Raw genomic sequence first — 25,550 nt, forward strand, 5'->3', positions numbered from 1 at the left:
TTGTTACATTAGGATCCAGATACATAGGAGCTAAAGGAGATATCAATGTTTGGAATCCATATGTTGAATCAGTTGACGACTTCACCACGGCTCAAATCTGGGTTAAAGGTGGCCCTATTGATGATTATGAAAGCCTGGAATCTGGATGGACGGTTAGTTCATTGAACAATACAAATAAATGCTCCATTCTTTTTCCACTTAAAATCTGTGTCATTATAATATTTTGTCAGGTATTCCCAAATTTGTATGGTGACAACAGGACCAGATTCTTTATATATTGGACTGTAAGTTTTCATCAGAAGAAAAAAGAGAGAAAATCTGCAATAAATTATATCATTAAAACTATTTGTCACTATTTGCAGACAGGTTCAACCGGGACATCTGGTTGTTTTGACCACAATTGCGATGGCTTCGTTCAAATAAGCCCTGAAATCGCTCTTGGAGCAGCCATTGAGCCCTTGTCCAGAGAGTATGGTCAACAGTATTATATAACTATTGGCATATACAAGGTAACATTGGCCTCTTTATCACTTGTCCTAACTTTAATGGTTAAAGTACACAAATGGTCCCTCAACTATAGGGTGATGCTTTGTTTAGTCCTATGACTATTACAAATTACAAAATAATCCCTCATCTATAGGATTTTTTATTTTTTTGAGTCCCTAAAAATGATTCTTATGTTCTAAACTTGCATTTTTATTAAAAAATTGACGGTTATCTGAGAAGGACGTTAACCTACTGATCGAGATATGATAAAATCATATTTTAATGATGTCTAAGCATCATCATTGCTTTCAAGCACGGTCTCAAAAACATAACGACGAAGAGTCTATCCATGAAATATGGATCAAATTTTATCATATCCTAGTCAACAGGTTAACGTCCAACTAAAAAGATCATAAATTTTTTACATAAAATGAGAAGTTTGAAATATTTGAATAGTTAGGCCATCATTAATGTACTTTAATTTGGTTTTTATCATTCTATTTCGATTGAGAAGGTTGAAACGGATGAGACCATCAATCATTATTATGATAATCATTGATAGTTTGATTTTCAGGATCCCAAAACAAACAATTGGTGGTTAAAATATGGGGACGGTATAGTTATAGGGTATTGGGCAGCGGCAACAACCCAACTGTATTTCTTGAATGATAGTTCTATGGTGGTCCAATGGGGTGGAATGGTGTATAGCCAGAACGTGAAGAAAACGCCGCATACGACGACCGCCATGGGAAGTGGACAGTTTGGTGAGGGTTTATACGGGAAAGCATGTTACGTACAAAATATTGCGGTCGTGGATTATTATTCACGGGCTCTCGAGTATCCACGGTGGCTAGGCACTTGGGCAGATGAAACAAACTGCTACACTGGTTCTTCTCACTTTCCCGATTTTTACTTTGGGGGACCTGGTCGGTGTCCTAATTGTAATTGTCCCTGAGTTCTATAATATTTGTGTCTTTTTGCTTGTTCCCATCCTTCGTATTACAATATAATAAACTCAAGTGCAATTGAAAGCTTTGCTTAATCCTTTGTTTTTTGTTATAATGATTGTCTCCTTATAATAAGATCAAAATAGAAAGGTCAAATTGTGTAATTTTCAAGTTAGTATACTCGTCTTCTTGAATCTAATTGCTAGAAGTTAGCCCGTTTTGATTAATTTTCTTCTTTGGAATGGATGTCTTAATTTATGAGACGGTGTAATATTATTCTTTTTTGAGGTAACTAGAAATTGAATTTACGTGATCAAGTGTGAGATCATTTGTCCCTTTCAACACTGGCCCTTGGTTAAGAGTCCAATCGCTTTAAAAATCTAGACAGATTACGCAGACATGTAATATTTTGATTAATCAAGTTTAGAGGATAGTTGTTATCCATAGAGGTCCTAAGTTTAACATTTCTATGTCATGGGTGTTTAAACATTTAATGTTAAATAATTCAGAGTATTTCGAACATATACTACCATGTAATCACTACAATTAATAAAAATAATAATAACTAACGATCTTATTAATTTGAAGCTACCAAATTATGTGAAAATATTTTCCTATTTTTTGAATTTGGTTTGTTTGAGTTATTGACTTCCAGGATCAAGAAACAAGCAGTTGGTGACTTGGTGGCTAAAATATTGGAATGATTCGCTGATTATAGGGTATTGAGCGGCGCCAGACCAACTGTTTTCGTGAACAGTAGAGACTAGCTCATTATTACGATGGATAATGAAAAATGAGGGTAAAAAGAAATTACTTCTTAAAGCTACCGAAAATATCATCTTCAGCAGTTGCTTGTGAGGATGTGAACCCGGTTTTTCCGATACCGGAACTGGTTCCCATTGCTCTCCCCATATTGAATGAAGTTGGAGGTCCTTTCTCTCTTTTATCTATGTCGCTCAATCCACCGAGGATGCCCACATCTACTAGTGAAACCTTACTGGCTGCAAGGTTTTCACATGACAGTGGAACAGTCAAAATAGATGCAAAACATTAAACAAAGAGAAGGGGATAATGAGGGACACTTACGAGCAGATATGTTAAGATCGATTATTCCACGATTCAGAGAATCTGCCCAAATGCCAGACTTCACCTGGAAAGTATCCTTCTTTTGAGGAGCTTTGGGTTCTTGTGAGGGTTTTGTGTTCATGTTGTTGAGGTTTCCATCATTAATCGGACTTTGTGTTGCTTTTTTTGAAGCTGAATCAGGATGAGAAGCGAATGAACCAAAAATGTCTGATGATCCATCATTAGTTGGATTCTGTGCTGATTCTTTTGAAGCCGAATCAGGATGAGAACTGAGTGAACCAAAAATGTCTGATGACCCATTAAAATTGTTCAGCGGAACAATTGCAAATGGATCAACAATGATAGTATTTGCTGGCTCAGACTTTGGTGCCATGGTGTCTTGTGGGACAACTGGATCAGTGACTGCAAAGAGGTAAACAGTTGGAGGGGCTGCAGGAGCAATGGCAAGCTGGGAAGCAAATAGATCAACCTGTTTCTGCTCATATGAGATGAGGGAAGCTGATTTCAGCTCTTCATAATCCAAGGATATGCCCTAATATCGAACTAAAAATCAGATTGTATATATGTCATTGAACTCGTATATTTAACAGATCATCCGACATTTCAAGGTAAAGGAACATTATATTGTATTTCATGTTCCATGATAGGAACATTAAATTGTTACATTCCCAAAAATTAGATTAAAGAAAAAGTCTGACCTGTGCCTGAGGACTTGCTTCAGTTTGAGCTGATACGAAAGTTGCATCAGCAAATAGATCAACTTCAGCTGAATTAGTATTCATAGCGGTCTTTTCCACAGGAACAGACGCTGGATTATCGAAGAAGTCATCAATCAAACATTTTCCAAACAGATCCACCAGGTTAGAACTTTCAGTCGCTGGCTCTGCCAAAAGAATAATCAACAGTGCATTGGTAAAATACATACAATCTAAAATCATTGCAGAAGAGGAGCACACAGAACAGTTATTTAACCAATCCTCAGCCTGTTAAATGAATAACTAGCAGGAACAACATTTAAAACCTAATGATAAAGGGAGAACCTCCAAATAAGTATTCTCAACTTAACAACCAAATTTTTATCTTACTAGAATTAGAAGTTCCCCTGGGATCAAAATCATCATCATCATCATCGTGATTACTTGTAGGGGAGCTTATGCTTTGACTGTATTTGGGGGAATCACTCAATTTTGGAGAGAGTTCATCCTTTGGATCCTTGCTGCAAAACAACATTACACATAAGATTTTTTTTTCTAATAAAAAGGTATGAAACAGTGAGGTGAAAAGTTGGAAATCTTGAATATGTGTATATGTAAAAGAATGTGAAGATCATACTTAATGTGTTTGCACGGTGTGAACAAGATCAGCATGCTATAGTTATAGAGCTTGAACTTCCATAATGGAGGTAACATGGACAGTGGAAAAGGAATCATCATTAAAATAAATGGATTCACAATAACAATATGATTCCTATTTCCTAGAACCAAACTTCGTAAGCAATATACAAATAAGGCAATAACTACAGAGTTCACAAACAATGAAAATGTACAGGTCCAGGAAATTTTCTCCAACTTAAAGATAATAGAGTAATGGCAAGCTATACTCCCCACAATCTATTGAAAATTTTGCAATTAACAGCATAAAACATATACCTGCCATGGCGTCTAGACTCCTTTGAGGAATTTGCTCGGCTCTCACTTTCAGTCTTTCGACGTGACTGCACATAGGTATCTGCATCAAACTTTTTTTCTCCATATCGGTCCCTCTCTTTATAACTGTCTCTGTAGCTGTTACTTTCTCTTCTGCCACTTAGGCCTCCATACCTATCCCCACCACCTTGGAAGCCTCCACTACTATATGTGGATACACTAGACTTAAAAGTGACACCAGTAGATGACAGGCCAATGTACCTAGAAATAGCAACAGGCGCAAAGTTTAATCCACCAAGACCTACAAGCAAGCATACGATTTCACTTGGCTAAAACTAAAATTTAAAAAAAAATCTTGGATTTTGCTGTTTTATCTAGATAAGCCCTATATTTTTTATACACCGGAATAAGCCCTTAACCTTTGATTATACACAAATAAGTTCTTAACATTATCTTGTTCGTAATTAAGAACCTAACCTTTAATTTACATCTAAACAAACCTTTGATATAAATCAAATAAGGACTTGTTTAGGTACAAATCAAAAGCTAAGGGCTCAATTGGGTACAATATAGGGACTTATTTAAGAAAGGTGAAATAGTGTAGGGGGTGTTTTGGTATTATAGCCATTTCACTTCCTTAAAATAAACCTACTTGTCACGGTTTGCAGCAGCTTTATTTCTAGCTTCTTCTATTTTTTCTTTATTATTCAAAAGGTTCACTATGGTTTCTGCTTTCTTTCGGACATTGATTCCCATATCTTTCCCACTTGGCTCAACATACTCAAAATTTGTGAGGGACTGCAAAATGTAAAACAAGTACTCAATAATCTGTGTGACGACAACTCTCAGAAAATTCAAGGGTTCAGAACTTACAGAGATCCGGAGAGTATGTCTAATTATTCATCGACTGCACGTTCAGAGCCATGAGAAATCAAGTACTCAATAACAGACAACGCCTGGTAGAGTAGTTTTAGATGTTCAGGGCATGAAAATGGTGCACGAGATTTGGCATACATTTGAAGTTTAGACTGTGTCATCTTAATGGAAGAAGACACTTAGACACATACCTTGTAGACATATCGCCAGTCTTTTCTAGTCTCACCCAGTCTCGACCAAAGAACATTCATAACCATCTGACACTCAGAGCTGAAAGATACGATAGCCAATTCAATTAGCATGCAGCAGGAGAAAAAAGAATGACAGGGAAAGAAGTGCAAAAGTTGTTAACTACAATTTCTTTGTGGCCTGAGCTATTTCAGCCAATGCAGCACCATGAGGACCCCACGGTTCATTATCTGTTGCATCCAATACCTGCGTATATTTACCTTGAAATTATATAACCATATTAATATTTTAAAAAAAATCCATTTACATGAAGTTCAAATGAAGCCTGCATTATTACCAGAAATACTGAAAACTCTAACAACAAATTGTAAAACATTTTTTCCATAATCCACCAAGTCTTAAACCAGTCAATTGCAAAGAGTTAAAAGTAAGACAAAATCACCATATTTCACCATAATTGTCGCAAGCAATGGCAGAAGGAAAATCAGAAATGATTCTGGTTCTCGTGAAACATCTACACAAATCATTTCAATAAGAAAAAGTAAAGTTGACAGATTCATAACATTTGCTAGCTATGAGTAAGAAGGCAATTCATCTTGCACCAGTAGCCACAACTGAATAAAATAATATTCAATTCAACACCAAATTAGAAACCTATAATTCAAAATAACAGGTAAAGATATCAACACACGTATGATATCCCTCAGCATGTTCAAAAACATATATACTAGCAGGCAATATACAACTTCAACCTGAGCTTAATTTCGATCATCTCAGAAACTCATGTTTAAAGATGAATATGATTTTATAGCAAACATTCTAATTCTCTTTTTAAAAAAATTCTGGTTCACGCTCAACCTGTGTCAAATCTATGGAGGACTATACCTTGTACACCAAATCATAGCCTTGCACTTTTCTTTTGAAAACAAATTGAACGAATCCAACAATGACTTAACAATTATCAAATCTTAAGCATACTCCTCCAATCAAATACATTAAATTGCATTAAATTTCACCTTCTGCTCAATCTCCGGAACCTTCAAAACTTTTAGATTGACCTCCCTCTTACTGAAATTAAGAATAAATAAATTATCTTTGATGAAAAACAATGGTCAACCAAATTATGATTCAAAATTAGGAAAAATGAGTTTAGAGCTTACATTTCACGAACAGTCTGATCGAAGGCCTTCATGAAATCCATGGGGGATCTAACTTTTTTTAAAATAATAACAATAACACAGTGGAACAAAATGTAAGATCGAATCAACAAGACGACGCAGATATGATGGATTTATTCAGCTGTTAGTTCGTGGCTTCTGGTATCATGAAATGACAAACAATAACGGCTTCCCTTCCCTAACTTTGAATTTTGTTTTCCATTTCTTTGGTTCGCTCGGTGTGATAGGGAATTCAAATTATCATTCGCTGAAAAATCAAATAAAACTGAATTCGGTCCTTAACTGTTATATTTTAAAAATATAATATCTCAACTGAATTCGGTATTAGAACCAAAAACTGAGTTGAAAATAGGTTCGATTAAAAAATCCGAACCCAACAAATTTCAATTTGATCCCGTTTTATATGTCAGATTTTTTTCTTTAGTATTAAATTTTGAGATGGAATAAAATGAACTTTCCTTCAAAAATTTTGGAATCGAGTTTATGAATAATCATGATAAATTTATAAAATATTATTTTAATAATTTTTAATATATCTATAAAAATATCAATATATATATATGTATATATATATGTTATTTAGATTGATTTTCATTGCATATCATTTATTTTTGTTGGAAGTAAAAGCATAACTTTATAACAAACACAATATATATTATTATGAATCAAGATACAAATACAAATATTTACGACAATACAATGATTGATACTACTTTAAAAATACAACTCGTCTTTTCTAAGCTTACTGAACTTTTGTAACTTACACACTCTGTCTCTCGACTTGGTCATCACTCTCTTATTTCTCTTCTTTTTCTTATACGACAGCAACTTATATTTATAGGTCTATTAGACCAATTTGATAAGGTTTCTAATTGCTATTGAATTCTTCATGAAATGTCGACACATATACATACACATATATAACATGTGATTTTTACATCAATCCAAATCACCTTATTACATCTTCACACCATCGAATTTGACTAGATTTTATCTTATCTTTATACCACCAAATTTGACGAGATCTTACCTTATATTATCCACCAAGACATCATAGATATTCTAGTTAACTTTGAATTCTAATATTCCTTATAAACTTGACTTCTCAAACTGAGATTTTCTTTGAGTTTGTTGAATATATATGGTTTCAATGACTTCGTAAAAATGTTTGCTAGTTGATGTTTTGTTCTGTAATATATTAACTCTACGTTTTTTATCTTTACCTGCTCTTGTATAAAATGATGCTTTGTATCAATTTGCTTGCTTTGATTATGCGAGACTAATTGTTTGCAAGAGATATTATGAATTTGTTGTGAAATATAAATTATAGCTCCTTCTTTTTGTGAAAGGTATAGCTCATAAAAAACACTCTTTAATCATATTGTTTGATAAGTGCATGTTATAGTGACTATATATTCTATTTTATATGTAGATAGAGTTATTATTTGGTGCTTCTTTGATGATTATGCAAATGTTATAGAATAGATATCTAGAAATATTTTTTAGTCATCTAAGTCTCATCGTTATCACTATCATAATAACCAATTAACTTTGGATTTTCTGATATCATCATTTACGGATGGAGCTGATTGATTCATTGAAGCATTTGAATCGTACGATGATAAAGGATGACTTCTGAAGAATAATGATTGCAAAGGCGCCTAATCACCTACTGCTGAATGAAATTAGCGAAAACCTAAGGAATGGTATCGGTGAATAGAAGGTAAATAACAGAAATGATTGTGATAGAGGAGCAGTCCCACTCAATATAGATGTACATGCAACATATATCAGGTCCAATAGAACTGGTGTGTAAAATCCTTGTATTGGACTTGATGGGGCTAAAAAAATACTACATCGATGAGTCCGATGGCAATGACTATGTAGGTTGTGGTGATCCGGACAGTGCTGATGATGACGAGCTAAAAGGGTTCTCTTTTCCCTAATTCCCTCTTCCTCGATTATCTAGGGGTCAATGGTACTGCATCGGTGGACATTTTTCCCTTAATAAATAAATCGATTAACTAGGGGTCAAAGGAACTGCATCGGTGGACATTTTTCCCTTAATAAATGAATCGATTGGACTCATTTCATCTCAGACAATAGATACTTCTTAACTCATAAACCACGATGTACATTCTTTGAATATTATCATATCAAGTCTCCGAATAAGTTACAGTTATATAGTAGTAGATCCAGAAATATTTTTTAAGGTGGACACACATGCATTAATAACATAAAAGATTCGTATGGGTAGACACAAATAAAATTTTATGGTAGACACAATCAATAAAATATAACTAACCGAAAAAATTCAAATTTCATGGTGTGTACGTGCCCACCCTGTGATAAGGATGGATCCGCCACTTATTTGGTATGTGACTCTCTCGTGAGTCCAACATTGTAACCCAATCTGACTGCTTTTGGGCCTGATTTCTCAGGACTGTCAAATTTGTGCACGTTGTCCAGGAACATATTGTATGTACCTAAATTGTTACAGCACACGAACAGCCAAATACCATTTAACAATCTCGTAAAATATAAAGGGCGCGTGGTAAAAAAAATGACAGGATACAAGTCATACATTCTTGATTACAATGAAATCCACTCGAACTATAATATGTGGTAAACAAAAAATGAGGCTCACAAATTAGAAAATCATGTAAATGAATATGAAGTAATAATAGATACCAAGCAAATCGAACAAGGACTTCGGACTTGGAAGTCACAAATTAAAGTGATTAAAATAGGTAATTTGAAAATTAAATGATTATATTGAAAAAAATTATTAAAATATATAATTGAGTGATGACAGGTGAAATTTACACCAATATTAAAGTCGGTACGTGCAGACAAGGGCCGGTTTAAATAAGGGTCAATGTCAGAAATGGAATCATCATGCGTAGATAAAAACTCTCTTAAATTTGAAGGTGATGGATCAAATCAATAAGTGTTTTTATTGCTCCTATTAATTCATTGATTTACATACCAATCAGGTTGGAATTACGTGACAGAACCCAAACTCCCTTCCCCACTTTCCATGAAAAGACTCCATTTCTGTTTTCTACATTGTTCATGCGAAGAGCTCCATTTTTGTTTCTTTTTCTAGGGAAAGATGTATTTATACTCTCAAACAAAATAAATCCAAAGAAATATAATATATTACATTGATTAAAAGGAAATTACAGAGATAATAAAGAAAAGAAAAATTAAGATTCGATAAACGGCTAACCATTCTTCGGCAGCTCTCATAATTAATTACTTGCTTGTCTTTACAACCAGAAACAAAATTAAAAAGAAACCACAAAATAGAGACTTCCCACATCTCTCTTTCTCCGTCATCTATTTACACATGATCGAAAAATCAGAAACATCGATATTCACACAAGTCAGAACCTTGGATTATGGCCACCAATATTATATAATATATATTAAGAATTCCCGTAAATAAATCCAAACTAAAAGCTGAGTGAGTATACAATCACTTTACCAATTCGGATACCCAGTCAAGATCAGGATCCAAACCGGTTCCATCAAGGGAATTTTCTTTGCTCAGCTTTGCGTACATCCTAGCCCTCAGGTCTTTTCCGGACTCCACTCTCTCCGTTGCCGGTTCTTCGGAATGGTTACATCCCCATAGATCAAACTGCCCTAACCCAGAGCGGGTTGGGGTTGTCGGAGACTTACAAAATCCGTGTCGGAGAGTGGATCCCCTAGGGGAACCGTAGCCCGATCCCATTTGTAGGCCCCAAGAACAAGCGCCGCTCATTTTAGACTTACCCAGCTGCATGCTACGCATGGAAGAAGCGAGCTCGTTCACAGAGAAAAATGAGCCACTTGGCGACATGGGGGGTGAATCGGAAGGTGGGGATAACGGAGGTGATGCCAAAATGGAAGTGGGTGAAGAAGCAAAGTCTAAACTGTGACGTACAATTGAACCGACGTAATCTATCTCACCTGAACCGTACCCATTCCCCCTCGGACTCTGCTGGGTAAAGAGTCGGAGCTGTTCCGGCGTGTGAGCGAAAAAACAGACCCTTCGTTTACAACTTGTACCGTCTTTGCATGGCTGGGTACGGTAACGAGCTGGGTGGAGCCAACACTCGAAAACACCATGAGCGAACTCACACGAATCGCCTTTCTTACATATTCCCTTGCGGAAATCAGGGCAGGCCGTTCCAGAGTAATGGAACTTCCTCGGATCTCTCCGTCGGGCTTTCTCACCGGGGTGGGCGTACGGACACTCAGTCCAGTCATGTGACCTTCCACGAGCGCACCTCCTCACCTTGAATTCATACATCCGGAAATGTTCACACGAGAATGCATCGACGGGTAAGTCCGTCCTCAATAAGCGAATCGGAGTCGAAATCGTTCGATGGAAGGTAACGTTGGAAGGCAGAGAGGTAGTCGACGGGGCAAGGGCTGGACGGCGCATTGCAGCTATAGCTAACTGAGTAAAGACTAGACGTAGGATCGTTGAATGAGTCCCCTGCGGGAATTATGACGGTGGGATTTGGTCGGGTTAGTTCTCCGATCATCATTTTTTGGCAACGTTCATTGATTACAAGAAGAGCGGTTCTCTTCGTTATAAACTGCATTTTTAACCCGTAGTTGTTTGAGTTAACCATGGTTAAGTTAAAAATCTTGCGATTAAAAAATAAATAAAAGGACGGTAGATGTGACGGTGAGACAATTCTCACGGGCTTTGCGTAGCCGTTGATATCAAGTCATTAGGTATAGTCTTTAGTGTTGGCATCAGTGGGTCCCAAGGAGTTAGAGATTTGTGCTTATCTCTTTGATAGAAAAACATCACGGTCAGGTCATTTTATAATTCTCCTTCCTGTGAATTGAAAACAGGTTGCTTGGGGACCCTGTGGGATATTCTTGAGAGGAGTTGTCGCTTATCGCGGAACAAACTAAATAAAATATCGTGAGTTTAGGTGATTCTTAACGGAAGTGTTTTCCAATTATTATATTACCAATTAGGCTAAACTAAATTAGTGGAAACATCAAAGGGCAGGCTCGAGATTTTGATATAATTATACGAAATTTTAACCAGAAATCCTAAGATTTCGGTTTTGGTGGATTAACGAAACGTGGAGGGGATGCAGAGATTGGCAGCCACGATCAAATGGGCATATGATTCCGGATCCTGCATTGCTGCCACGTGTAATTAATCCTCTACGCTTGGCAGTTAAGAACCCGCCAAACATAGCGGCAGTGACACGGATAACCCCTTGTGTAGTTTAGCAACAACTGAATACATTTTCTCTAGTGTACGCATTGGGTTGTCGATATTTTCCAGGACAGACAACTAATTAATGATCTAGTAAAATGCTTAGTTTAGGGTGGCTTTAACTTATCCAATACCATTTAACGTTTTAACAATGTCTTTTAATGAATCGATGAAAGTTTTGCAATCTTAAACAAAATGTTATATTAAATATAGTATCAATTCAATATACAACATTATGACTATTAAAGATTATTTAGAATCAAATATAAAATAGTATTAATTGAAAATTTTGAACGGATTGCAAAACATTAAATATTAATTATACCAATATATAAAAATATTACTAGGATTAGATACCAAATCGATAAATTATGCTATAACAGAGAATTTACTGAAAGTACACGTAGGAGCACTAGAATCCAAAATATCCTCGAAACAAACGGCTGTGATGGCACCACGTCCGGATCAGGTATCACAAAAGGACAAAAAACCGAGCCCATGATCCGTACGAATAAAATAACCCAATCTGACAGTTCGTACGAAGACACTTGTTACGAATCACGTGACATGATCCACTACCACCGGTCAAAGAATTTGAGTACACGTGGTTGGTGGCACAGTGAGCTGGCGGCTGTAAAGCTTTAATCCTGTGACTGACCCCTGTCGGGAAGATGTGTATACGTGGCAGCCGATATGGATTATTGTTCGCATTTTGATCTCTCGAGATCTCTAGAATCATGCCTTCGCTCTTTCACTGTTCCATGCTTTTTGTGATTTTAAACAAATTAACCTTACTTTAAAAAAATTAATATTTAAATTTATTAAATAATTTTATCTATAAAATTTAATATTTAAATTATATTATATTTTTTAAAAATTGAGTTTAAATAATTGTATATATAAAATGTGTATTTATTATTAATAATTAAAAAATATTTTAAATATATATTATTTTTTAATATTTATCAGAAGGCATGTAATTCACTTATATTGTATAAAACTATTTTAATTTTATCTTTTTTATGAATGAAAATAAATAATTAAAATTAACTCATTTTACTTTTTCAATGAAAATCTTATTATTTTCTACTACCAATCTCAACTATCTACTTTTATTCTTCAACATTCTTAAATTTATATAATATTAAAATAATTTTATATAATATAATTAGATATCTCTTATTGGGTTAAAACCATTTGACGAGTGAGGAAACTTTTATCATCGGAAAGCTTTAGGATCATTTAATAAATAAGAAATTTTATCATAAAAACCTTTATGATATATAATAAATTTTATACAAATTTAAAATATTTTGATGATCGAGGTAACTTTTGTCATTTGGAAGTTTCTGGGGGATCTTATCCGATTTTGATTTGGAAATAAAAACTAATCGCCCTTCACTTAGTTGCATTTAAACATTTACTTAGTACCCACTTGGATTTGTTCCTATCCTTTTCCTTTTCAACTTGTTATTTTATTACTTATTTTCATATTAAAATATTAAACAAATAGTTGGATTTTGTTATGTTGCCCCTAATTTGATTGATTTAATAAATTAACTAAGCATTAATTCACTCAAGGAAAAAAATTAAAATATCGTAACAACAACAAATATTATCGACGTGTATTTATGTTCTTATTTTTGCAAAATAGTTTTAAACAATTTTGCTTCAATCACTGTTTCCATGAAATTTATTTGTCATTTTCCACAATTGTATATATTAATTTCATTAATTAATTAATTTAACTATAAAGATCCATTTTGATCTAACTTTAATTTCAACTCTAACTTAACTTTAAAAAAAATTCATCTAAATATCCGATCTTAAAACTTAAAAATACGAGTTATTTTATCTAAAATATGATATAAAAATTTAATCTTATCGAATAAAACCTATCAATTTTAAATTTTGTTTGTCATCTTAATTGAAAGAATATGTTTAAACATCGTATTAACATTTAATCAAATATTTTAAACAAATAATAAGATAGATGGATTTTATAAAAAATGAAATTATATCAAATTAAAATATAAAAATTAAACCTTAAAATTTAAGCACAATAAAAGAATTAAAATCATATTATAACTACTAATAGATATTGGTTTAAATGGTAAGTAGTTTGATAATTCTATGTCCGAGTTCGAATTCTTGGGTATGTAAAAAATCACTGTTGATAGACTTACCTACAAAAGGCAGATGTATAACATAAGTTTATTTGAATTATAATCTAGACGAAACCTTGAAATCGAGAGGACAATAAAAAATTTCATATCCAAAATAAATGTGAAAATTTACCAAAACTAAAATTCGGTTAAGGACAATGCTTATGTGGCAGTATTTGAGGGCTCCAATTCGGCAATTGAGTCTTTGCATAGGTTTAGGGATAACATTTAAATTTTTTTATTGATTAATCTATGGTATGTTAAGTATAAAATAATTTATGTTCAAAGATAATTTTCAATCATTTGATTTTGAATGTTCAATTTTTTTGGCATTTCTGACGTTCGAACTCGAGATCTAAAAAAATAACAAACTTTTAACCTAGATTTTAGCAATTATCCAATCATTTGAAATTGAATATTCATATTTTTTACATATCTAACGCTCGAACTTAAAGTCTCAAAAAAATAACAAACTTTTAACTTAGATTTTAGCAATTATCCAATCATTTGATATTGAACATTCATATTTTTTACATTTCTAACGCTCGAACTCAAAGTCTCAAAAAAATAACAAACTTTTAACTTAGATTTTAGCAATTATCCAAACATTTAACATTGAACATTCATATTTTTTACATTCCTAACGCTCGAACACAAAATCTCAAAAAAAAATAACAACCTTTTAACTTAAAGTTTAGCAATTACTTAATCATTTACCATTAAACATTTATATTTTTGACATTCCTAACTCTACACAAAATCTTTAAAAAATAAAAACTTTTAACCTAGATTTTAGCAAAAGGTTATCGCTCCATTTCAATTTTTTTATTCGTAACCAGATAAAATATTATAAAGGAAATGTTATGATTTGTTTGATCAAAAAACCCTAATACTGCTCCACACCGCTCTATATTGCGGGGCTTCACACTTTTACTGATTTAATTTAGTTTCATGGGTCGGTCTAAGAAGAAATTGACCATCACTCTAATAGAATATATAAATTCATTTACATTATAAATATTTAATTTTAATGTTTATTTGGTACGAATTAAAAATCTATATTTTATTTTAACGTAAATTAAAAATAACGTTTGTAGTAAAAAAATGTAAAATATGTTTTATTAAAACGATTATTTATCAATATTTTAATATTAAATCTAAAATGTGAATATTAAATAGATAGTCACTTCATGAGAAGTCAAGGGTTAGGTTGTCTCTATAACATAATAATTGCTTAAAAACAATACTTAGGGTCCGTTTGGTTCGCTAAAAACGTTTTCCGAAAAATGAAATCTGGAAAATGTTTTACAGAAATGTAAATCATTTTTCAGAAAACATTTTCCAGTGTTTGGATGGTACATTGTAAAATGTTTTATACTGTTTGAGTAATTTTCTTGAAAATTGTTTTCAGAATCTGTTTTTAATGAAGAAGTTGTACATATTGGATAAATTTTATTATTTATTATTTTTAAAGGTTCATTTTTATATATAATTATATTTTATAAAAATCTGTATTTTAGATAATATTAATAATTGATTAAAAATATATTATAAAAGTTTATAAATCCTAAGAATGTTTAATTAATAGTACACAAAATTAAAACAACAATAGTACATAACCAATTGAATTAATAACAAGTACTCTGTCCGAAAAGGCAAATATCATTAATCTAAAGATTTTTCGAACCAATGAAAAACTGGTTGATTCATTAAAGACTAGTAAAAACTGATTGGCAGGGAAGTAAAAGTTTACTTTCATTAAACAACAATGATAGTAGCAAGATCACAACTTATAAACAATAAGGGTATCTTTACATCAAACTTCTAATACAATTTGGTCAAAAAAATGAGTGATCAATCAGTACAACTATGGCTAATGCTAATATTCGATAGAACATGAAATTCAACAAACCAGGGATTCCTGAACGTGCTATAAAGTCACCCAGCTTTAGATGAATCAGTTGACTGTTGTTGCAAGTTCTTCCCGAGAAAATCAGACAATTTGGTGGCAGTAAAAATAATCATCCACTGGAAGAAGGATTCGAATAAAGAATATATTAGAATCAAATATTGCATCACAAATTATTTAAGCCCAACTAATACTTCAAGAGGCCAAAAATAAACATCATAGTTGTTACAACACCCAAATTTCATACAAGAAAGACTTCAAAGGCAAGCAGCTTCATTTCATTGAAGTTGGTATTATCAGTTCCCAAGTTCTTGGTCCAGAATGAAAGCCAATGAAAGTGATGCATTCAGTTTATCTGATAGTAGCCTTAAATCTCCAAAAACATGAAAATATTTGCAATTACATGTGACTGCAGCCACAAAGTAAACTTAAAATAAAAAGGAAAGACCAATAGACAGCAATGAATAGGTTCACCTTGCACACTTGGTGATCCTTCAGGAAGGACTGAATGGACCGAGTTTGGGAAGACTAAATATGCAAATGCCTTCATTTTCTGTTATTATGAAAGACATCAATGTCAGCAAATAGGATCTAAACAAAATTTACAAGAAACCAAGGTAACTCAATTCCTATATAAAGCAGCACTGAGTTGTAAACAACTACAGTCAAAGTATAGTTTTCCACAAATAGCTAACAAATATGGAAGCCTAATCTTTGGAAAACTATAAACACTAGAAGCCTAATCTTTGGAAAACCGAAACTCATAGCACAAATAAATGAAACTGTAAAACAATCCTAAGGGAAATGCATAAAGGATACAACACCATCATCGTTGGCAACCTGCAATACAAAACATAAAAACTTGATCTATGAACAACTCGGCCATAAACAAGATATACTTTTCCACAAATAGATAACAAATAACCTACCTGTATTATAACTGATGTTGTAGTATTTGGATTAACAGTTAAAATACAAATACTCTCCAGGGTTCTCTTCAATATCATTTCATATTCCTTTTTTAGTTTCCCTAAACACCAATGTACATATTTTAGAAATTTCCCAGTTTACCAAACTTCAAACGCAAGAATAATTAAAAGGGGTGTTAAGAAATCACCTATTTGTCCGGTTTTAGGCTTCCAAATAACTTTAATGCAAGCTTTATCGGGGTTTTCATTCTTTTCTAGTTCCAGCTTTCGGCCCATAAACAACAGTTTTCCCGTCGGTGAAATTGAAAATGGAAAATTAGGGAAAGATGAAACAAGAAAAGAAGGTCAAAGAAGTTGAAAAGGGAGAAGAAGAAATGATACATACCTGAGAAGACGACCGCCGCCTCGCCTGTGAGAAGGATTCCAAACAGTAGATCGATTTTCCGGTGTGGAGCAAGGGACGGGAGAAAGAAATTACCGTGTTCTCTGTGTGGAGCAAGGGACGCTAGAAATTTGGAAAATGACTTACCCTTTTCCAAACGGTAAGTAGAAATACCATGTTTTACTCTCAGTTTTCCATTGATCGGATTTCATTTTCCGTTGACCTGGGTGTTTTACGCGAACCAAACACTTGAAAACGGGGAAAACATTTTCCGTAAATTGTTTTCCCCGTTCCAAACAGACCCTTATTTATGAAGGTTTCTCCTCCCCTAAAATTTATTAATATGAAATTATTTCGATTATATTTAGAATTAAATTGAATTTTATTTAATAAATAATTGATTTATTGAGAAATTTTTTTCGTTTTTTAATAATATCAATGTTTAAATTTTAATAGCATGAATAGAATAAATTAGATTGAAAAATTATTTAATGATATATATTTTTATTTTATTTAAATTAATAAACTAAATATAAATTATTATAAAAATATTTTAAAGTTTTATTTAAAAATTAACAATGTATCTAACTAAATCCAATAACTGTTATGTGCTTATTGAGAATTTTTATAATTTGTTTGTTCAGATAAATTTCACAAGACCGGGGTTTACGTAATTCTGCCTCGCACATGACCCCCAAAGTGTAACACAAAACCAAATTTACATTAAAATAATAAGAATATGAAACATTAAAAAGGATTATTTAACTACAGCAATGCTTTTATAGTATTGGGTAAAACATACATCAAGTCATTCAATTATGTGTTTAATAAGAAATTAGTCATTTTAAAAATATATATATAAACATGTTATTCAATTTAAAAATTGTTACAAATAAGTTATTGGCGTTAAATATCAGATTAAATAATGAAGTTATATGATATAATAATAGTTTTAATCCTAAAATTTATTCATTCTATCAATATGATCCTAATTTAAAAATTTTCAATAAATCTAATTCTTCATATTTAAAAATTCTATCAAAATTTTTTGTTCTTATCTTAAATTACTTGTTCTCTCATAAATTTTATCACTTTCCTATTATTTATTTACAATAATAGTAGTTTAACAATAACTTGTTGTTTTATGAAAAATTATAATTATTTAATTATTGCTTTGATACGACGAGCTCGCTTAATTGGATAGTTCCACAAAAAATATTAAATTAATGAAAATTTAATTCTAAAAGTAATTCAATTATTGCTTTGAAACGACAAACTCGCATGTAACTGGTTTTTCTCATGTAGTTTTTATCAAACGTTTAATATATATATATATATTATTTTTTTGACAGATTCATATATCTCCAAACTATAACTCTTATTTTAAATTGATCCTTTATTTTTAAAAATTATAATTTGATCTCTAAACTATGATTTTCATACTAAATGAGTCCTTAAATTTTTTAACATTCTAATTTTATTGCTAAATTATGACCATCTTTCTAAATTGGTCCTCAAACTTTTGAATACTCCAATTTCATCCCCAAATTCATCCAAATATGTAATTAGTTTCAACTAGAGTTTAACCTAAAATTTGTCTTTTTTTCAAACACATAATAATATAACTTAGTCTAACAATTTTATTAACAAGAGATCTAATTAGCATATGCATATAGTTTGGTAAGAAATCAGAATTTTTTAGAAAGTTTTGGTACCAATTTAGAATGAAGGCCATAGTTTAGGGATGAAATTGAAACATTTAGAAGTTTAGATACCAATTTAAAATGAGAGTCATACTTTAAGGACATCTGATACAATTATATATATAATATACGCTTAAGATAATAAAAATTTTAAAGTTGTGTGAAAATAAAATTATGTTAAGTGGAAGGCAGGTTCAAATTTGTAGTGTTTTGAAAATCGGACCGGTCGGTTCAACTAGAAACTGTTGTCTAGTCCGGTTCAATCTAGACCGGTTGAACTGCTACTAGTGAACCGGGCGGAAACAGCTGAACCGTTCAAATCGGACCGGCTGAAAATCGGAAAAAACTGGAAAAAACCACCATTTTTTTTTTAAAATTAAACCAAGCGACGTCGTTTGTTAAACGAGCCAAGTCGAAAACGAGTATTGCTGAGCTCAACTCAAACTTGAAAACTTTAAATGTAAGCTCAACTCGACTCAAACTCACGAGCTAAAAATTATCAGTTCAACTCGAACTCGAAATATAATATTGAAACTTGAACTCGAAAATGCTTGAACTCAAAAAAAATTTAGAAGCTCGATTGAAGCCTAAAATTTGAGCTTGATTGAAGTGAAATAATAGTTCACTCAATGCTCACCAAAAGGCTTCATGATTTTGAATGCCAAATTACTTCTATTATTTATAGAAGTTAGTTGGGATAATCTTCTATGTTTCTTAGCCATGTGAGATTGTTTAAAAAAAATTAAACCAAACAATATCATTTTGTTATAATTTTTTTAGCCCCAAATTTATTTTTTAATTATAGTTATATAATTATATTTATTATTTAATATGTTTTACCTTAAATATTATGTTGTAGTTCATTTGAATCATTTTGTTTCACTTGATTTTATGGTTTTTAACTTATATATGTTATGACTTGCTTTGAATATGAATTGTGATATAAAAAATTATTTTTTATTAAATGTTTTTGGTATTTTTATTTAATTTTTTAAATAATTATGACGTCGTCCGGTTCTTCCGACTGGTCGGACCGGTTGAACCAGTAAATCGATAGTATGGCCGGTTCGCTAACCGATCTGGTTATGAAAACCATGCAAATTTGTGATAATAACGATGGAAATGAATAATATGGCTCGTAAAGGCCACTTAAGAACCCAAGAGCTCATCTTCAACCCAAATCAACATTACGCAAAAAAGGAGCCCCCTTCAACTATTAAAAATACAATCCCAAAAAATTGAACATGGATTCCATAAATAAATGCAATTTTGGTCATTCTTTTTTTTAATATATGAAATTTGATATTTATTTCTGATTTTTAAATTTAATATTTATAAAACTTATATATATAATCATATTTCATTTCAATTAATTTATACATAATAATTCATGCATTTCTCTGTAACAACTTATATAATAAATAAAACTTTAATATAAATTTAAATGTATGCTTCCAGATATATATTTTATATTTTAAATACCGATATTTAAATCTTGATGATGTAATTTATTTCTTTAATATATGATATATATAGGGATTATTTCCCAATATAAATATGTTACTTAACCCTTTCACTCTTCTAATAGTTGGCCCAAACTATGGTGATTTGGTGCAATATAGATGAAAGAAGTTTGTAGACAATTCGAGAGAGACAAAGGGTAAAAAGAAAGTGGTATGACATGTCTATATGTCGGATCAGATTAAGGGGATGAAATGAATATTTTTAATGAATTGTAGTGATTATAATATAATATTTATTAATAATTTTTGTAATCATTGACATTACATATATATTTTATTTCGAAAAAATAACCTTAAGAGAAAAAAATTATCTTTAATCATTAATACCACTCAATAGGTTATAAAAACCTTTTTGAAATCCCAACGAGCCCAAGATTATGGCAGTCCCCCTACTTTTATCTTAATCACTAAGGATATATATATTTATCGCTTTCTTGGTCCTAAAATGTCTTTCTTCTTCTTCAATTTTTCTTTCCTTTTTTTTCACCCTCTTAATTTTTTTTAAAGAATTCCTAAATTTGATTTTGAATAATTCATCCAAGTTAAATCATGATTCATAAATATATTTTCACAATAATAAGGTCAAATTATGATACCAGTCCTTTCACTATGTTCGAATTCAAGATTTGGTATATGTACATTAATTGGCAATAATTTATAAATTTATTTTATACTATTATTAGTTAGTTTATAAATATCGAAGCTAAGTGTCTTGTTTTCCAATGAGAAAAGCACATTCAAAATATAAAACCTAAATGTAAAGTAAATTTTTTTGCAATTGGAGTTTATGGGTTAAAGAAGGAGAGGGGTTAACCAAATTGATAATTTTCGTAATTTCTTTTATCGAAGTCGTTTGACTAATCTGACCATGCATAATACATATTTGAATTTATAAAGTAGACCATATTAGGGTCATCCAATTCAATGGGCCGAAGTAATTAAACCATTTCCCTAAGCAAAAGGCGAGGAACGCCCCGTCCCACGTGAGTTGTCCAGAGAACGTGCATAATCAACCATTCACGTTACCGTCCGGCACGTGCTCTCACATTATCATATATATTAAAAAATCTACCACGTAATGTGGTTGAAAGTTCTATACTTTTTTTTCTTCTCTTTTGTAGGTTTTAAGTTCAATACTTATTGCGAGTAAGATTTTCATTTCCACTCTTCTTTTTAGGTAGGAATTGTTCAAAATAAAAGGTAGAGAAATATTTTAAACTTATATAGTGACATCAACATTTCTTTCTAAAGATTTTAGTTTAAGCAACTACGTAAGATATATATATATATATATATTACCAACTAATTAAAATTTTTCTAAATATATATTGTTTCATAATCATTTTATATCATTTAAAAAAATTATTCCTTTAAAAAAAGATAAGTGTAGTGTTTTCGGTTGGTGAAAAAATGCCATAAAAAGGGCAATGGCAATGCATTCCTTCTATTCATACTTTGTTTCCGTATAGTTTATTATATAAACATGGTGAGCATACCTTATATAATATTTATGAAGAATTTATCAAGTGATTTTAGTAATAAAAATGAATATTATTCTTTTTAAAAATTTTGAGTTCAATAAGTTATATCTTTAAGAATGTGTATCATTAATTAATTAAAAAATTATTAACATATACAATCTTATAATCACCATAGATCAATGACGAACACACATATACGTTAAGGTGAGCACGTGTCCACCATAAAATTCAAATATCTTTATATTAGTTATTGATTTTATTAATGATGCTCATATTAAAATTTTATCCGTGCATGTTCCATACAAAAATTTATTATTATTAATACATATAGTCTAAAAAATATTTATACATCTACCACTATAAAAAAAATATTAAAAAAATACTTAAGAATTCTACCGTCACATGGGTGGCTGACAGCACCAACCCCCGCCCTCTGTCACGTGAAATTTGGACCCTACACATGCATACCCCATGTTCTATACTTACTGAAATTCAGATTAATAAAAAATATCGAAGTGAGAGATGAAAAAGGCTGGGAACTTGGAAGCCTCCTCGCCAAGCAACACCCTTCGCTACCTTCTCCTTTTCAGCCATTCGTTTTAGTTCAAGCCTAATATAATATAATTACATATATTATAACATTCTTTACAATTAAAAGTTGTAGGACGGCTGGACGGGGGAGTATATTTATATTAACATTTATGTATTTGAACAGAATATGATAATTATATTATCAATTCTAAATTTTATAAAAGTTATTATTAATACTTAAAAGAAATTATGTATTTGAAGAATATATATTAAAAAAATATATCGACAATTCTAAAAGAAACGAGCAATACGATCTAATGCCCAACTTGCAACACAGGAGATGAAAGATTAAAGTGTTTTTTAAGAGGTTAAAGAAATTTAAAAGGTTAGAAAAATTAAAGTGTTTTTTAATTAGTTTGAGGTTAATATAAGATAATATTAGTTCAAAGATTTTTAATCGTTTGACATTAAACGTTCATACAACCTTGTATATGTGGTGTTCAAACCTGAGATCTCAAGGAATAACAATAATTTCTTAACTACTAAGGTCGTTTGATTTGTGCAAAAAAAGTGAAGTGTTACATGTATAACATAATAATAATAATAATAATAATAATAATTCTATAAAAAAAAGTAATAGTAATAAATTGAAGAGTGTGATTAATATTTTTTTAATTCTAATATAATTAAAATTTTATTATAATTAATTTAATAAAACCATAAATTACAAATATATATATATATATATATATGTGCGCGCGCGCGCGTGCGCTGTTATTAAATCATACTAAGAATCTAACGAAAAAATCATGTTCGCACTTCAAGGTAAACTCGCGTAAGGATTGGTTTAATTCGGTAGACCGCACTTTACTCTCAGCCGTCACTTCTCTATATGCAACGTGGTCGCTTTCCAATCGTCTAAGCTGGTGCAATATGCAACTCAATATGTGAGTGAGTTGAGTTTATGAATTAGATCTTTAAGTTTTAAAAAAATAGATTTAAATAAATTCATTGTTTAAAAAATATAGAATGTATATCATTTAATTTCATTTTATTAATCAATTGAAAACGAAATTGATTCTTAAATTTAACTTTAACTTTAATTATTTATTGTTGCTGTCGTCTTTCAGGTAGAACAAAAATTGGGCTTTGACTTAAAAATATTAGAGTCGTCACCGATCATTTAAAAATATTTAGGTTGATCGAACACCATTTTACTTGATTTGCGTTTTACCATAAATATGTCGGGCTCGGGAGTCGGTTACAGTCAAGGAAGAATTAACACCATTGAACTGTCATTTCGGTGCCATTTAATTTGTCGATTATCTTAATTACGAAAATTAAAAATTTAAATTAGAATTTTAAAACCCGATTCAAATTACTTACCTTTGATTGGTTGAAAGTATCCCTAAAAAATTAAAAATATTAGATAAGAAATATTAAATAAATCAAAGGAAAAAATACTAATAAAATAAAATGAAAATAAAAAAATAAAAAAATAAAAGGATAAAAAAGAAAAGAAAATATTAAATAAAAATATTAAATAAATCAAAGGAAAAATATAAAATAAAATAAAAAAATGTTAAATAAAAAAGTAAAAATATAAAAAATAATGATTTAAGAAAATAAAACAAAAAATGCTAAAAACGAATAACTAAAAATTTAAAGGATTCGATTGAAACACATTGAAATTTATAAATCAAACTGGTACTAAAAATGAGCTGCAAAATAAAATAAAGAGTTAGAGGGGTTAAATTGCAAAAAAATGTAAATTATAAATAGGTACCGAATTGAATAAATTGAAGATCCAGAGGCCAAATTGAACACATTGACCGAAATGAATTACACTTTAAAAGTTGGGGGATGGAGGAAATGATTTAACAATCCCTTAATTACACAAAGGTCCTCTGTATATAAATGTGCCAAAAAACCCCATTTTATTTCATTTTCAACATTTCCCTCAAATATCATCTCCCTCAACCTCACTGAGTTCTCTAAACTCCCCAAACCGGCCAAAATTCGGCCACCCTCTGACGACACTCCCACCGTCTCGGCCACCATTCGTGGCAGCAAAAATAAAACAAATCTCCCAAAATGTTCCCCTCGATCCCGTGGACACAAATCCAAGGTCTGATTATCCTGAATCGAGCCGAGTTGTCATAGATCTAAAGAAAAATGCTTCGGCTTTTACCTTTTTTGATGCGTCTTCTTGGCTTCCCGACGTTCTTTATTTGACGATATCCCTCCGTGCTCTTGCTATTGACATCTTTACTTACTTTTATTTTGTTTGTTGGTTTTTTCGGTGTTTTTTATGGCTATTGTAGTTGTTTTTTATGGCTACTGTAGTTGTTTTTGGTTCGATGTTTGTGGTTTGTATTTCGCTCCGATAATGCTTTTGTGTGATTTTTGGTTCGATGTTGTTTCTCTTTCGTTCGGCTCCGGTGTGGTATTTATATAGCCCCCGATGAGGATATTTCCGGCTTAGGCGTGGGTGGTTCCCACGTCCCCGATTTGCTCGGGTTTATTGCAAGTTTGACCGACCAAAACAGATGGGTCAGTCCCGGGCTGTTCGGCCAAATATCTCGGTCGGTCTTTGAAACTTTGATTGGCACGTGGTCCTCATGCGCCCCTCGAGCCCCTCATATGCGGCACCTTTACTAAGAATGTAACCCTAGCCACTGTTGGGTTAGGCAGTTGGGCTCGGGTTGTTGGGCAGTTCGGGTTGGCTGGGTATTCGGGCTTTACCCGTCCTTAACCTGCTGGGTCAGGCAAGCCCTGACTTTGACCCTTATTGGACCTAAAAAAATAAAAAGAAAAACATTAATAAAATAATAAAAAAAACAAACTAATAAATAATAATGATAATAATAATAATAATATATTATTACAAATATTTCCAAAAATATTTTCAAAATTATATAATATGTTTTTTTCCAAAAATATTTTAAAACTATATATTATATATATATATATATATTTTTCAAAAATGTTTTCAAAATTATATATTATATATGTTTTCAAAGATATTTTAAAACTATATATTATATATGTGTCAACACACCTTTTCATCCGGGTACAACATTCTCAACAACCCCGATTTAGTGGGATTAAGAAAACAAACATAACGTTAGAGTTTTACTATGATTCAAACTCCTAAAAATATGATAGAGTTTTACTAAGATTCAAACTCCTAAAAATAGGATCCGTAAGCATTGTAAATAGTCACTGTAACTCACTATTGTAACACACAATTGAAAGACGAAATACGAACAAAAAATTTGGA

At 31.5% G+C, this 25,550-nt stretch overlaps 2 pseudogenes; both read right to left on the minus strand.

Moving 5' to 3' along the window:
* Positions 1–2,205: 2,205 nt before the first annotated feature.
* On the minus strand, positions 2,206–6,618 carry LOC120134645 (annotated as a pseudogene).
* Positions 6,619–9,623: 3,005 nt separating this feature from the next.
* Positions 9,624–10,955, minus strand: LOC120134646 (annotated as a pseudogene).
* Positions 10,956–25,550: the final 14,595 nt, after the last annotated feature.

Source organism: Hibiscus syriacus, unplaced genomic scaffold (assembly GCF_006381635.1).
Source record: "Hibiscus syriacus cultivar Baekdansim isolate YM2019G1 unplaced genomic scaffold, ASM638163v2 tig00110597_pilon, whole genome shotgun sequence".
Lineage (NCBI taxonomy): Eukaryota > Viridiplantae > Streptophyta > Magnoliopsida > Malvales > Malvaceae > Hibiscus > Hibiscus syriacus.